Source organism: Nomascus leucogenys, chromosome 18, assembly GCF_006542625.1.
Source record: "Nomascus leucogenys isolate Asia chromosome 18, Asia_NLE_v1, whole genome shotgun sequence".
NCBI lineage: Eukaryota > Metazoa > Chordata > Mammalia > Primates > Hylobatidae > Nomascus > Nomascus leucogenys.
Genome location: NC_044398.1, coordinates 36,617,905 through 36,633,410, shown reverse-complemented (window position 1 = coordinate 36,633,410; position 15,506 = coordinate 36,617,905). Strand labels below are relative to the sequence as shown.

At 40.9% G+C, this 15,506-nt stretch overlaps 1 non-coding gene across 1 annotated transcript; it reads right to left on the bottom strand.

Moving 5' to 3' along the window:
- Window positions 1–463: 463 nt before the first annotated feature.
- On the bottom strand, window positions 464–567 carry LOC115831310. Its single transcript, XR_004026833.1, has one exon. It is a non-coding gene; the product is annotated as a U6 spliceosomal RNA (small nuclear RNA).
- Between the last annotated feature and the right edge of the window lie 14,939 nt (window positions 568–15,506).

Sequence of the window (15,506 nt, the reverse complement as noted above, 5' to 3'; positions counted from 1 at the left end):
TTGTTGTTCATCAGCTATTGTTAGGGTTAGTGTATTTTATGTGTGGCCCAAGAAAATTCTTCTTCCAATGTGGCCAGGGAAACCAAAAGATTAAACACCCCTTAGGTGTAAAGTTAGGTTGTTAATTTGAGAGTTCATTTCTCCTTTTTTTTTTTTTTTTTTTTTTTGAGACAGAGTCTTGCTCTGTCCAGGCTTAAGTGCAGTGGCAAATGTCTGCTCACTGCAACCTCCATCTCCTGGGTTCAGGCGATTCCCCTGCCTCAGCCTCCCGAGTGGCTGGGAATACAGGTGTGCACCACCACGCCCAGCTAATTTTTTGTATTTTAGTAGAGAAGGGGTTTCACCATGTTGGCCAGGATGGTCTCGATCTCCCGACCTCGTGATCCACCCACCTCGGCCTCCCAAAGTGCTGGGATTACATGCGTGAGCCACTGCGCTCAGACTTTTTTTTTATATATATATATAAAATCTGAAACACTTCACGAATTTGCATGTCATCTTTGCACAGGGGCCGGGCTAATCTCTGTATTGTTCCAATTTTAGTATATGTGCTGACGAAGTGAGCATGAGATTGTTCTTTTTTAATGTAAGCATTTAAAGCTATACATTTCACTGAGTACCACTGTCACACCATCTCATAAATTTTGGTATCTTGCATTTTATTTTAATTCGTCTGAAAGTATTTCAATTTCTCTAGTCATTTCTTCTTTGAGCCACTGGTTGTTTAAGAATGTTGTTTAACTTTCACTTATTTGCAAATTCTCCAGGTTTTCCTGTTATTGACTTCTAGCTTCATTACACTTTTGTTGGAAAAGACACTTTGTATAATTTTTTTTTTTTTTTTTTGAGACAGAGCCTCACTCTGTTGCTCAAGGTTGAGTGCAGTGGCATGATCTCGCCTCACTGAAACCTCTGCCTCCCGGATTCAAGCGATTATCCTGACTCAGCATCCCAAGTAGCTGGGATTACGGGTGCCTGCCTCCCCTTCCAGCTAATTTTTTGTATTTTTAGTAGAAATGGGGTTTCGCCATGTTGGTCAGGCTGGTCTTGAGCTCCTGACCACAGGTCATCCACCCGCCTCGGACTCCCAAAGTGCTGGGATTACAGGCATGAGCCACCAAGCCTGGCAGTTTTTTTTTGTTTGTTTGTTTGTTTGTTTGTTTGTTTGTTTTTGACAGGTCCCGCTCTGTCCTGCAGGCTGGAGTGTAGTGGTATGATCTCAGATCACTGCAGCCTCTGCCTCCCAAGCTGAAGCCATCCTCCTGCCTCAGCCTCCTGAGTAGCTGGGGCTATAGGTATTCACCACCACTGCACCTGGCTAACATTTAAATTTTTTTTTGGTAGAGACAGGGTTTCACCATGTTGCCCAGCCTGGTCTTGAACTCCTGGGCTCAAGTGATCCGCCTGTCTCAGCCTCACTAAGTGCTGGGATTACAGCTGTGAGCCACCACACCTGGCCCTTCGTATAATTTTGACCTTTTAAAATTTATTGAGAATTGTTTTGTGACCTAACATATGATTTATCATGGGGAATGTTCCATATGCACTTGAGAGGAATATATATTCTGCTCTTGTTAGATGGAGAGCTTTCTATATGTCTGTTAGGTCTAGTTGGTTTAGTGAGTTGTTCAATTCCTCTAGTTCCTTACTGATTTTGTCTAGATGTTCTATTTACTGTTGAAGGTGGGGTATTGACTGGGCACAGTAGGTCAGGCCTGTAATCCCAGCACTTTGGGAGGCTGAGGTGGGCGAATTGCTTGAGCTTGGGCATTTGAGACCAGCCTGGGCAACATGGTGAAACCCCATCTCCACAAAAAAATACACAAATTGGTTGGGTGTGGTGCTGTGTGCCTATAGTCCCAGCTACTGGGGAGGCTGAGGCTGGAGAATTGCTTGAGTCTGGGAGGCAGAGGTTGCGGTGAGCTGTGCTAGAGCCACTGCACTGAAGTCTCCATTATTGTAAAATTGTTTCTTCCTTTAATTTTATTAGTTTGCTTTGTGCATTTTGGAGCCCTTTTTTTTTTGGTTCATATGTGTTTGTAATTGTTACATCTTCTTGTGATTTGACTCTCTTACGAACATAAAATGTTTTTCTGTAACATTTTTTGGCTTAAAATCTATTTTGTCTGGTATTAGCATAGCCACCCCAGCTCTCTTTTGGTTACTATTTGCATGGATTATCTCTTTCCATCTTTTCACTTTCAACGAATTTGTGTCTTTGGGTCTACAGTGAGTATTTTGTAAGTTGCATATTTGGATCATGTATTACATCATTTTAAAAAATCGATTCTGCTGATCTTTCCATTGGTGAGATTATTTACATTGAAAGTGATTACTGAAACAAAAAAGTTACTTGACTGGGCACGGTGGCTCCCGCCTGGAGATGAGGCTGCAGTGAGCCATGATTGCACCACTGCTCTTCAGCCTGGGGGACAGAGTGAGACCAACTCAAAACCAAAAAACAGAAACTTACTTACGGTTGGACTCACGCCTGTAATCCTATCACTTTGGGATGCTGAGGTGGGCAGATTGCTTGAGCCCAGGAGTTTGAGACCAGCCTGGGTGACATAGCAAGACTCCTGTCTCTACAAAAAATAGAAAAATAAGCTGGGCATGGTGGTGCACACCTGTGGTTCCAGCTACTCAGGAGGCTGAGGTGGGTGGATCAGCTGAGCCTGCGGAGGTCAAGGTTGTAGGTTGTAATGAGCCGTGATTGTGCCACTGCACTCCAGCCTGGGCAACAGAGCCAGACCCTGTCTCAAAAAAACCCAAAACAGGCTAGGTACAGTGGCTCATGCCTGTACCCAGCACTTTGGGAGGCCAAGGCGGGTGGATCACTTGAGGCCAGGAGCTCAAGACTAGCCTGGCCAATGTAGTGAAACCCCATCTCTACTAAAAATACAAAAAATTAGCTGGGTGTGGGCGCCTGCCATCCCAGCTACTCAGGAGGCTGAGAATCACTTGAACCTGGGAGGCAAAGGCTGCAGTGAGCTGAGAATGAAACACTGCACTCCAGCCTGAGTGACAGAGCAAGACTCTGTCTCAAAGAAACCCCAAAAAAGAAAAACAGAAAAACCCACACACCAAAGAACTTGTCATCATGCTGTTTAGTTTCTACATAAAGTGTTTTGCTCCTCAGTACCTTTTTTGTGTTTGGTTAATGATTTATCCTGTAATATTTTGATCCTTTCTTAGTTCCTTTTCTGTACATTTGTAAAGTTTTTTTTTTAGTGGATACTATGAAGATTTCAGTTAACATGCTGAGTTCTAAGTCTAGTTCAGAATGATACCAGCTCAGCTTCAATAGCGTACATTAACTCTGCTCCCTTTCTCTGTCCCCTAGCTATATTGTTAGAAATTATGTCTTTAAACAATTAGTGCCTATTAACATAGATGCATATTATTTCATGCATGTTTTTAAATCATAAAGGAGAAAGAGGAATAACATACCCAAAATACATTAATACTAGCTTTTATATTTAGCTATATAGTTGCCTTTACCAGTGATTTTTATTTTTTCATATAGCTCTGAGTTATTATCTTGTATCCTTTCATTTTAGCCTGAAGGACTCACTTCAGCTTTTTTTTTTTTTTAGCCCGAGTCTTACTCTGTTGCCCAGGCTGGAGTGCAGTGGCGCAATCTCTGCTCACTGCAACCTCTGCCTTCTGGGTTCAAGCGATTCTCCTGCCTGAGCCTCCCAAGTAGCTGGGATTACGGGCATGTGCCATCGCACACAGCTAATTTTTGTATTTTTAGTAGAGATGGGGTTTCACCATATTGGCCAGGCTGGTCTCGAACTCCTGACCTCAGGTGATCCACCTGCCTTGGCCTCCCAAAGTGCTGGGATTACAGGCATGAGCCACTGTGCCCAGCCAAGCATTTTTTTTTTTTTTTTTGAGATGTTGTTTTGCTCTTTTTGCCCAGGCTGGAGTGCAATCGGGTGTGATCTCAGCTTACTGCAACCTCTGCCTCCCAGGTTCAAGTGATTCTCCTGCCTCAGCCTCCCGAGTAGCTGGGATTACAGGCATGTGCCACCATGCCTGGCTAATTTTGTATTTTTTTAGTAGAGACAGGGTTTCTCCATGTTGGCCAGGCTGGTCTCAAACTCCCGACCTCAGGTGATCCACCCGCCTTGGCCTCCCAAAGTGCTGGGATTACAGGCGTGAGCCACCATGCCCAGACCAGGCCAAGCATTCTTATATTTTTATTCATTTATTATTTTTTTAGTGACAGGTTCTTGCTCTGTCAACCAGGCTGGAGTGCAGTGGTGTGATCATGGCTCACTGTAACCTCCAACTTCTGGTCTCAAATGATCCTCCTGTCTCAGCTTCATGAGTAGTTGGAACTACAGATGCACACCACCATGCCCAGCTAATTTTTTAAATTTATATTTTGTAGAGACGGGGTCTCACTATGTTGTCCAGGCTAGTCTTAAACTGCTGGCTGCAAGCAATCCTCCTGTCTCAGCCTCCTGAGTAGCTAGGACCACAGGCCTGAGCCACCCTTTCTGGCTAATTATTTTTATTTTGTAGAGGGGGTCTCCTTATGTCACCCAGGCTGGTTGTGGACTCCTGGCCTCAGGTGATCCCACTTCAGTCTCCAAAAGTGCTGAAATTACAGGCAAGAGCCACCATGCTGAGCTTCCCCAACCCTGTTTTTCTTTTTTCTTTCTTTTTTTTTTTTTGAGATGGAGTCTTGCTCTGTCACCCAGGCTGGAGTGCAATGGCGCCATCTCGGCTCACGGCAACTTCCGCCTCCCAGGCTCAAGGGATTCTCCTGCCTCAGCCTCAGTCAGCTGGGACTACAGGTACATGCAACCATGCCCAGCACACCACCACTGCCTTCTGTACTCCATGATTTCTGATAAGCAACTGTTAATCTTACTGAAGATCCCTTGTACAGGATGAATCACTTATCTCTTGCTGCTTTTCTGTCTTCAGCTTTCTACAATTTGATTATAATGTGTCTCAGTGTGGATCTCTTTGAGTTTATCCTGCTTTGAATTTGTTGAGCATCTTGAATGTGTAGATTCACAACTCCCATCAAATGTGGGATATTTTTGGTCACTATTTCTTAAAAAAATCTTTCTAGGAAAGCCACAGTGGCTCACACCTGTAATCCCGCACTTTGGGAGGCCAAGGTGGGAGGATTGTTTGAGCCTGGGAGTTCAAGACTGGCCTGGGCAACATGGTGAGACCTGGTCTCTCCAAAAAATACAGAAATTAGCTGTGCTTAGTGGTGGCATGTGCTATAGTCCTGGTGCTATATTCCCAGCTACCTGGGAGGCTGACTATAGCTGGTGCTATAGTCCCAGCTACTTAGGAGGCTGAAGGGGGAGGATTGCTTGAGCCTAGGAGTTAGACGCTGCAGTTAGCCATGAGCCATGAGATCACACCACTGCACTCCAATCTGGACGACAGAGCGAGACCATCTCAAAAAAAAAAAAAAAAAAAGATAGGGGTATATCTGCATGACTATGGATTAGGCAATGGTTTCTTACATACAACCTAAAGCACACCAACCAGAGGAAAAATAAATTATGCTTTCTCAAGATTAAAAAGAAGACTATCAAGAAAGCGCAAAGACAACTAATCGATTGAGAGGAAATATTTGCAAATTATATACATGATAAAGGTCAATTATTTAGAATATATATATTTCAAAAATTCATTTAGAGACAGGGTCATACTATGTTGCCTAGACTAGTGTTGAACTTCCTGGCTCAAGTGATCCTCCTGCCTCAGCCTTCTGAGCAGCTGGGACCATAGGCCTGTACCACCACAACTGGCTGTGGAATATATAAAGAACCCTTACCACTCAATAATGCAGACAAAACCCAATTTAAAAATGAGCAAAGCTTTAAATAGAATAAAAATGAAACATTTAAGATTGTTGAAAGTGGTTGCCTCTGGGCAAATACAAGTCAATAAAAGTTATGTTAAAAAATTAAAAAATCATGAAACAATCTTTTGTACAATACCCACAGATGTAGTTTTCTTTCTTTCTCTTTCTTTCTTTCCTTCCTTCCTTCTCTTTCTTGCTTGCTTTCTTTCTTTCTTTTTTTTTTTTTGAGTTTCACTCTTGTTGCCCAGGCTGGAGTGCAATGGCACAATCTCAGCTCAATGCAACCTCTGCCTCTCAGGTTCAAGCGATTCTCCCACCTCAGCCTCCTGAGTAGCTGGGATTACAGGCATGTGCCTGCTTAATGGGGGTATAAGCCCTCCTTACCAAGTAGAGAAAAAGGGGAGAAAATCACATTGCTAAAGCAATTGTGTAAAGCCCCATATTATCTTTACTTGTGGAAGAATGCAGCTTTGACCTATTATTCGACACATAGCACATATAAAATTTTAGGCCTTAGCTTTCAGTTCCTCGGATCATAGCAAATTGAATTTTAGGCTAACAAATTAGCTTACAGGCAATAACAGGAATCACTGACTGCACTACTACTGACAGCTACAGTAAGATCTCTGATAAAAACATGTTAAGTGACGCTCACTCAAATCTGTAAAGGTGCAGAAATACTCCTCTCAAACATAGTAAAAATAAAAACAATCTAATTATCTTGTATGTCAATTAAATGAACTATGGTATACCTATGCAAAGTACTAAACAGCCACTAAAAAGGATAACTTACATCCATGTAAATTACCTGGAATTATCATGAACATACATATGGAAAAAGGCAGGTTTCATACAGCATGTATAACATGTTCCCATTTACAATTTTCTTTCTCTTCCTCGTTCTCTCTCCCCACCATATATATGTTTATAACTTTCTATATTATTCCAACTGTATAATACAAATTCATCTTTACAAAAAGAAAAACACAACTTTAAAAATGGTTAAACTATTAGGCTGGATGCTGTGGCTCACACCTGTAATCCCAGCACTTTAGGAGGCTGAGAGTGGATCACAAGGTCAGGAGTTCGAGACCAGCCTGACCAATATGGTGAAACCCTGTCTCTACTAAAAATACAAAAATTAACCGGGCGTGGTGGCAAGTGCCTGTCATCCCAGCTACTTGGGAGGCTGAGGCAGGAGAATCGCTTGAACCCTGGAGGCGGAGGTTGCAGTGAGCCGAGATTGCGCCAGTGCACTCCAGTCTGGGCGACAAAGTGAGACTCCGTCTATCAAAAAAAAAAAAAAAGGTTAAACTATTAAACTATTATGTCCCCCCATAAAATAATTAAAGGTCTTTCTAAGGACTGTACCCAATTCTTCCTATAAATTTTACTTTTTAGTCAACAACATCGGTATATTGTAATGTTTTTCCTTAACTCAGGGGCCCAAGGCCTAGATAATCAACTTCTTTGAACAAGTTGTGATATATCGGATACAGGGCTGGTATAAGACAACTTTGAAATGTTCAAGGATTGCTTTTTATACTCCAACCCTCTCCACCTCCCACCTAATCTGTAACTCTATGTCTTAGCACCCTTCCCTTAGTCACCTTAAAAATCTCATGAAGTCAACAAGGACAACAAAAAACTTAAGAACAAAAAAAATCTCATGAAGTCTAACCTACCCAAACCTATCCTTCATGAGAAGTCTAACCCCACACAGCACTTGGAAAGATTGATGCCATATTCTAGCCTCATCCACTGACAAAAGGGCTCTCTGGTGCTCTCCAGCTCCTATTTGCTCACTTTCCATTCCTTTAGTGACATACCTCTGCTGGAGGTCAGTACAACTTTGTTTAACCACTCCTTTTCTCCCAATGCACAAATGACAAATTGGTCCTGAATCTTTCTAGAGGCATCTACGAAAGTATTATGCTTGCTTTAGGATTAAGTAAGCTTGTTACCTCAAACAACAATTCCAACTAGGCTGGGGCAGTGGCTTACACCTGTAATCCCAGCACTTTGGGAGGCTGAGGCAGGAGGATGGCTTGAGCCCAGGAATTTGATACAAGCTTGGGCAACATAGTGAGATCCCATCTTGGTTAAACAATATATTTAAAAAACAAAAAAGCTGGCTGGGTGCGGTGGCTCACGCCTGTAATCTCAGCACTTTGAGAGGCCAAGGTGGGTGGATAACGAGGTCAAGAGATGGAGACCATCCTGGCCAACGTGGTGAAACCCTGTTGTAGACTAAAAATACAAAAATTAGCTGGGCGTGATGGTGCGCGCCTGTAGTGCCAGCTATTCAGGAGGCTGAAGGAGGAGAACTGCTTGAACCTCGGAGGCGGATGTTGCAGGGAGCCGAGAACATGCCACGGTGCTCCAGCCTCGCGACAGAGTGAGACTGTCTCAAAAACAAAAAACAAAAAACAATTCCAACTGGAGAAGGGCTCTGGCAAGTGGCAAGTCTGAAGCACACAGTTTGTAAATCACAAACATACAATGATAAAATCCTTCTCAGAAACAGTCTATACATGTTAAACATGAAACAGCTTCACCCACCCAAAACAAAATCACAAGGTATTAATTATTAGGCTTAATAGTTTTCTACCCCATACAAAACTAATGTATAGGGATGCACAGATTACAAATAGTTCCTGAATAACAGATACGTTCTTTTTTTAAAAAAAAAAATTTATTTTTTTGAGACGGAGTTTCACTCTTGTTGCCCAGGCTGGAGTACAACGGCATGACATCGGCTCACTGCAACCTCCGCCTTCCAGGTAAAAGCAATTCTCCTCCCTTAGCCTCCTGAGTAGCTGGGATTACAGGTGCCAGCCACCACTCCCGGCTAATTTTTTCTATTTTTAGTGGAGACAGGGTTTCACCATGTTGGCCAGGCTGGTCTCGAACTCCTGACCTTAGGTGATTTGCCTGCCTCGGCCTCCCAAAGTGCTAGGATTACAGGCATGAGCTACCGTGACTGGCCTAACAGGTAAATTCTTATATAGAGAACAGGGTCTGAGGCAGAAGTTCATCTTTTTTAAAAAAGCAACTTTTCTAACAGCATGTGACTATAGAGTAGGAGATGAAATGGTAATTTTGGTGCACAGAGATATAAAGGGATGAGAAGGGTGGAGACATCAGGGTCCTGCAGAACTTTACATAGGTGATATTTACACTCATACAAGAGAATGAACATCGACCTTTCAAAAGCTTTTCCAAAAACAGAAGAGGAAGGAACACTCCTCGACTCATTCCATGAGGCTAGAATTGTCTGGATACAAAGACTAGACCAAGACATCATAAGAAAACCATAGATCAATATCACTTACAATCACATTAAAAGGAATAAAATACTCAGTTGTAAGACTTCTACAACGAGAACTACAAAACATCATTGAAAGAAATCAGAGACCTAAATAAATGGAAAGACATCTCATATTCAGCATTGGAAGGCTTAATATGGTTAAGACGGCAATACTGGTCAGGTGCAGTGGCTCATGCCCATAATCCCAGAATTTGGGGAAGCTCAGGTGGCAAGATTGCTTGATTCCAGGAGTTCAAGACCAGTCTGGGATACGTGATGAGACTTTGTCTCTACAAAAAATTAAAAAGTTAGGCAGGCGCAGTTGTGCACGCCTGTGGTTCTAGCTACTTGGGAGGGTGAGGTGAGAGGATTGCTTGAGCCTAGGAGGTCAAGGTTGCAGTGACTGCTGCCTGGTACTCCAGTCTGGGTGAAAGGGCAAAACCCTTTTGGGGAGGATGGGGAAGATGGCAATACTCCACAAATTGCTGTACAGATTCAATGCAATTCCTATCAAAATCTCAGCCTCTTTTTTTTTGTTTTGTTTTGTTTTGTTTTGCAGAAATTTACAAGCTGATGCTAAACACACATGTGACAGGATCAGGGTTCAGGCTCAGGTCTGAGCCTCAATCAGACACTCTGTGGAATGGGAAGTCAGGAAATAACAGATAAATAACATCAAATTTGAAGGTTTGCCGAGGAGTGAGAGAAAAAACTCCCTTTGCCTACCTACCTCCTAGGCTTCAAAGCTGTCTGGGCCAAGATGTCAATTTAGCTGCATCCTGGGTCAATGAGGCTTTTGCGAATTAGGCAAATAAATCAAGTTACTAGAGTTTAAGCTGTGTTTTCTTTCAGTATTCCAATGAATCACTTTTTGACCTTTGGAATTATTAGGTACTTGTCAAGACTGATAAAATTTAGCTGGAGATATTGCAGATATGGGCGATAAATATGACTGAATAAAGTCTGAAACCATTCAAGAATATAAAATGTGTTTGAGATTTAGGTGAAGAGGAAAGACCGTTTGAAAATTATGAAGGCTATTAACAGGCTGAACATGACTTCAATTCACCGTATCTCAGAATCTGTAGGCACTCCTATAAAAGCGTGAGTGAGATAGTTAACTCATGTTAACAGGCTCCGTGTAATGATGCACAAATTCACAGTAGCGCTGGGTATGTGGCACATCAAAGGCCCAAATGCCTTTATTATGAAAGTTAGGCCAAATCTAGTCAAGTTTTAGAGTTACCTATACTTACTGTATTTCTATATTAGGTTATTTCATGACATTTTCACTTTTTTTCCTAAAAATGAATCCGAATAGCTTTATTTCTTTTCTCTTTCTTCTTGAGATGTGGTCTCGTTTTGTCACAGGCCAGAGTGCAGTGGCACGATCACAGCTCATGGCAGCCTCAACCTCCCAGGCTTAAGGGATCCTCCCATCTTAGTACTTGGGACCACAGGCATGCACCATCACGCTTGAATAATGTTTTCATTTTTTGTAGAGACGGGGTCTTGCTATATTGCCCAGGGTGGTCTTGAACTTCCGGGCTCAAATGATCCTCCCACCTCAGCCTCCAAAACCTCTAAAAATGCTGGGATTACAAGCACCAGCCACCATGCCCAGACTTTATAGCTAAATTTCATAGGCACTTGTCCATGGTGGGGGAAATGCTGAGAAATAAAGTAGAGAAAAATACACTTTATTTCCTGTTTAAGTAGACCTTATTTTGTTTAACTATACTGATACTGATAGGGCAAGTATTCTATTATTAAGTAACTATTAACATTCTATTAACTATAGTGATAGGGCAAGCATTTTATTAAATAATTATGTATATTCTATTCAAACAAATTAGAAACCTTCTAGATGAAAAAAATATATATAGAAAGGTTTAAACTGCCTGAAAATTAAAGGGTAAATGACAAATATTTACATATCATAGAAAAGAATATTCAGATCACACACAAAGAACATATAAACACAGATAATAGTAAGATACGAAGACATCAAGCAAACAGAGATTAGTGTCTTCAAAAATGTTGTATGTTTGGCAAAAGCTCCTATAACAAATAGTAGGAGGCCGGGCATAGTGGCTCACACCTGTAATCCCAGCTCTTTGGGAATCTGAGATGGGTGGATGACCCGAGGTCAGGAGTTCAAGACCAGCCTGACCAACACAGTGAAACCCCATCTCTACTAAAAATACGAAAATTAGCTGGGTGTGGTGGCACATGCCCCTTGCCTTTGTTCTTTTAGCCTAAGATTGCTTTGGCTATTCAGGCTCTTTTTTAGTTAAATACAAATTTTAGAATTGATTTTCTAATTCTGTGTAAAAATGACTTTGGCAGTTAGATAGGAACTATATTGAATTTGTAGATTGCTTTGGGCAGTAAAGACATTTTAATGATGTTGATTCTTCCAATCCATAAGCATGTAATATTTTTCCATTTGTTTGTGTTATGTATACATTTTGAAACTATTAAATTTTAAAAATAAAGCAATGACTTTTTAAAAAGTTTTATTTATTTATTTATTTATTTTTATGGAGTCTCGCTCTGTCACCGAGGTTCGAGTGCAGTGGTGTGATCTTGGCTCACTGCAACCTCTGCCTCCGGGGTTCAAGCGATTCTCCTGCCTCAGCCTCCCGAGTAGCTGGGACCACAGGCATGTACCACCATGCCCAGCTAATTTTTGTATTTTTAGTGGAGACAGAGTTTCACCATGTTGGCCAGGCAGGTCTTGAACTCCTGACCTCAGGTGACCTGCATGCCTCAGCCTCCCAAAGGGCTAGGATTACAGGCGTGAGCCACTGTGCCCAGCCAATTTTCCGATTTTCGAAACACTAATTCTAAAGTAAAACTTCCCCTTTATTACTTGAAGATTTATTTCAGGTGTTTTTCAATTCTTCCTAATTTCAGCTCCTCAGTTGAAATTTGGTTCACATTAATGCTGGTTATCTGTTCTTGACACATAGAAACTACAAATATAGGACTTTTACTGAATTCTGTTTTTTAAAAGTTCTAAGGAAAAAGCTATTACATCCATATATATGTGTAAAATGAAACGTAGACCTAAGAGCTACTGTGAATAAACAGTTTGACTTTTAGTAAAAGAGAGTATATTGAATTTATGTTAAAGCTAAGAATCTGGGAATTCTTGAGTACTGTCTGCTAGGAACACTATTATGTCAAAAATAACAAAAGGGTTGACATGATTTGCTGATCACTAACCCCACTGAGGGAAGCCCTCCAAGGTTTATGTGAGAAGTAGTCAGTTTGTTTTTGTCTTACTGGTGCAGAAGAAATGCTTTTTATTGCCCATGGTCTCCAAGGATGACACTGAGCTCCACAAAGCAACCACTGGGGAATATCAGGTAAATAGCATGAATCTGTTGTTGTAAAACAAGCATACTGTTTTAAAAACATATTTAAAGTAATTCATGAGTTGGATGTTTCTTGATAGGTATACTTTTCAGTTTAGGTATTTAAAAAGAAAAAGTCCGCTGTATACCTTTATTTTCACTTTTACTTTGGTGTTTCGATGTCTATAGAAATCAGCAGTTTCTCTACTTTCCCAGAAATTTATCTCCAATGCTGACATGAGCACAAAGACCTTATGTACTGTGCTGGGAAATATTTTGTGTCTTAAAAAAGTTAACAAGGATACCCAGGAATTGAACTCAGCTCTGCACCAAGCAGACCTAATAGACATCTACAGAACTCTCCACCCCAAATCAACAGAATATACATTCTTTTCAGCACCACACCACACCTATTCCAAAATTGACCACATAGTTGGAAGTAAAGCTCTCCTCAGCAAATATAAAAGAACAGAAATTATAACAAACTATCTCTCAGACCACAGTGCAATCAAACTAGAACTCAGGATTAAGAAACTCACTCAAAACCGCTCAACTACATGGAAACTGAACAACCTGCTCCTGAATGACTACTGGGTACATAACGAAATGACAGCAGAAATAAAGATGTTCTTTGAAACCAATGAGAACAAAGACACAACATACCAGAGCCTCTGGGACACATTCAAAGCAGTGTGTAGAGGGAAATTTATAGCACTAAATGCCCACAAGAGAAAGCAGGAAAGATCCAAAATTGACACCCTGACATCACAATTAAAAGAACTAGAAAAGCAAGAGCAAACACATTCAAAAGCTAGCAGAAGGCTAGAAATAACTAAAATCAGAGCAGAACTGCAGGAAATAGAGATACAAAAAACCCTTCAAAAAATTAATGAATCCAGGAGCTGGTTTTTTGAAAAGATCAACAAAATTGATAGACCGCTAGCAAGACTAATAAAGAAGAAAAGAGAGAAGAATCAAATAGATGCAATAAAAAATGATAAAGGGGATATCACCACCCATCCCACAGAAATACAATCTACCATCAGAGAATACTACAAACACCTCTACGCAAATAAACTAGAAAATCTAGAAGAAATGGATAAATTTCTTGACAAATACACCCTCCCAAGACTAAACCAGGAAGAAGTTGAATCTCTGAATAGACCAATAACAGGCTCTGAAATTGTGGCAATAATCAATAGCTTACCAACCAAAAACAGTCCAGGACCTGATGGATTCACAGCCAAATTCTACCAGAGGTACAAGGAGGAACTGGTACCATTCCTTCTGAAACTATTCTAATCAATAGAAAAACAGGGAATGCTCCCTAACACATTTTATGAGGCCAGCATCATCCTGATACCAAAGCCTGGCAGAGACACAACCAAAAAAGAGAATTTCAGACCAATATCCTTGATGAACATTGATGCAAAAATCCTCAATAAAATACTGGCAAACCGAATCCAGCAGCACATCAAAAAGCTTATACACCATGATCAAGTGGGCTTCATCCCTGGGATGCAAGGCTGGTTCAACATATGCAAATCAATAAATGTAATCCAGCATATAAACAGAACCAAAGACAAAAAAACCACATGATTATCTCAATAGATGCAGAAAAGGCCTTTGACAAAATTCAACAACCCTTCATGCTAAAAACTCTCAGTAAATTAGGTATTGATGGGACGTATCTCAAAATAATAAGAGCTATCTATGACAAACCCACAGCCAATATCATACTGAATGGGCAAAAACTGGAAGCATTCCCTTTGAAAACTGGCACAAGACAGGGATGCCCTCTCTCACCACTCCTATTCAACATTGTGTTGGAAGTTCTGGCCAGGGCAATCAGGCAGGAGAAGGAAATAAAGGGTATTCCATTAGGAAAAGAGGAAGTCAAATTGTCCCTGTTTGCAGATGACAGGATTGTATATCTAGAAAACCCCATTGTCTCAGCCCAAAATCTCCTTAAGCTGATTAGCAACTTCAGCAAAGTCTCAGGATACAAAATCAATGTACAAAAATCACAAGCATTCTTGTACACCAATCACAGACAGAGAGTCAAATCATGAGTGAACTCCCATTCACAATTGCTTCAAAGAGAAGAAAATACCAAGGAATCCAACTTACAAGGGATGTGAAGGACCTCTTCAAGGAGAACTACAAACCACTGCTTGATGAAATAAAAGAGGATACAAACAAATGGAAGAACATTCCATGCTCATGGGTTGGAAGAATCAATATCGTGAAAATGGCCATACTGCCCAAGGTAATTTATAGATTCAATGCCATCCCCATCAAGCTACCAATGACTTTCTTCACAGAATTGGAAAAAATTACTTTAAAGTTTATATGGAACCAAAAAAGAGCCCGCATCGCCAAGTCAATCCTAAGCCAAAAGAACAAAGCTGGAGGTATCACACTACCTGACTTCAAACTATACTACAAGGCTACAGTAACCAAAACAGCATGGTACTGGTACCACAACAGAGACATAGATCAATGGAACAGAACAGAGCCCTCAGAAATGATGCTGCATATCTACAACTACCTGATCTTTGACAAACCTGACAAAAACAAGCAATGGGGAAAGGATTCTCTATTTAATAAATGGTGCTGGGAAAACTGGCTAGCCATATGTAGAAAGCTGAAACTGGATCCCTTCCTTACACCTTATACAAAAATTAATTCAAGATGGATTAAAGACTTAAATGTTAGACCTAAAACCATAAAAACCCTAGAAGAAAACCTAGGCAATACCATTCAGGACATAGGTGTGGGCAAGTACTTCATGTCTAAAACACCAAAAGCGATGGCAACAAAAGCCAAAATTGACAAATGGGATCTAATTAAACTAAAGAGCTTCTGCACAGGTAAAGAAACTACCATCAGAGTGAACAGGCAACCTACAGAATGGGAGAAAATTTTTGCAACCTACTCATCTGACAAAGGGCTAATATCCAGAATCTACAATGAACTCAAACAAATT